Source organism: Arachis ipaensis, chromosome B10 (genome assembly GCF_000816755.2).
Source record: "Arachis ipaensis cultivar K30076 chromosome B10, Araip1.1, whole genome shotgun sequence".
Taxonomy (NCBI): domain Eukaryota; kingdom Viridiplantae; phylum Streptophyta; class Magnoliopsida; order Fabales; family Fabaceae; genus Arachis; species Arachis ipaensis.
This window is the reverse complement of record NC_029794.2, coordinates 58,138,265-58,139,770: the sequence shown is the minus strand read 5'-3', so window position 1 is coordinate 58,139,770 and position 1,506 is coordinate 58,138,265.

Below are 1,506 nucleotides of genomic sequence, written 5' to 3'. Positions count from 1 at the left end.
TATTCCAACTCTAGATCACTCCTAAACAATCAAAATCACAAAATCTACTCAAAAATCAAATGTAAAAATGCGAATTTACTTAGGGCAGAAAACTGGAGCTTGAGATGCGATTTCTTAACAGCTTTTCTTAGATAGAAATGGAGAGCTCGACAAGAGCTTCGCGTGGCTGCAAATGACTCGTTAATCAGAGCTCCGTAGCTCAAGATATGATCAAAACAAGGTTGGGGTGAATAGTGAAACCCCAACCCTTCTCTTCTCTCTTCTCATAAGCGCCTCCCCTCTCAAATAGGGTAAAATGAGCTGAAAGCTCATTAAATGATGCATATATATGTTGGGCTTGGGCCCAACTTAGACCCAATCCAATCCGTTAGCGTTTTAAGTCCATTTGGCTCACTTTGGACCAAAACCTTTAAGATTAGCGTCCGGTTTTCGATTTTCAAATTATTTTTATCCTTTCAAAACAATAAATCAATTTTCAAAATCTTATTTTTCTCAAAATACGGTACCGGACAGTCTAGAGCCGGTACTACCAACTTAAGCACCGGTACACATTTCTACAAAACTTTTCATAAAAGATACATTTTCCCACTCAGAAAAATTCACTGAATCTAAATTTCACCTTTAAATTTTCAAATTAAAACTTCTAAATTTTGAACCTACTCCGGGCACTTAAAAATTATTATTTTATTAAAATGGTTATGCCAGTTCTTACAAGACATGCTGCCTACAACTGTAAGTGTGGATCCGCTGAAAATCGTGGAGCAACGGTAGATACTTCGTGTAGGCATATGCCGTGGACTTATTCGTGAATAGGGTCGAACCCAGCAAATAGAAAATCGGGCATCTAATGTATCTCTGAATAGAGTCCAAAATATCCAATGGCTCTGCGTCTCTGATACGACGAACCTATGCCATCTTTATATAAGATTTGGAGGAACTACTCACAACGAGTTTGCTGCCGAAAATCGTGATATTTTGTCTCTACAAGAATTTGTGACTATTATCTGTCTAGCCGCTCAAAATCTCTCCATCAATTGGTAGGCCAAATATATGAGCCACGTCTTTCAATGTAACAATAACCTCAACTACCGAGAATATAAAGGTGTGAGTTTCCGACCTCCACCTTTCCACGAGAGTAAATATAAGGGGTGAAATCTTCTGATCACTCCAATTCTCGAAACGTGATATAATCCAGTTGCTCGTAAGGCATCTTCTACTATTGGATTTTATGTCTCTGGTAAATCAGGTTTACGGACCATAAGATTTTTGTTAGACTGGTATAACAAAAATATATTATTCGTTAAATATATTTATTAGTTTAAATGAATGAAGATTATAACAAATAATTATTTATTATACTAATTTACATCAATATAAATATTTTTATTACTAATCATAAACAGACAAACAATTTTCATTATTTATTATATTAATAATTATTTATTTAAAAAATCAATCCCTAAATGTAATCATTTATTTATCATATTATCTTATAAAAAATAAATA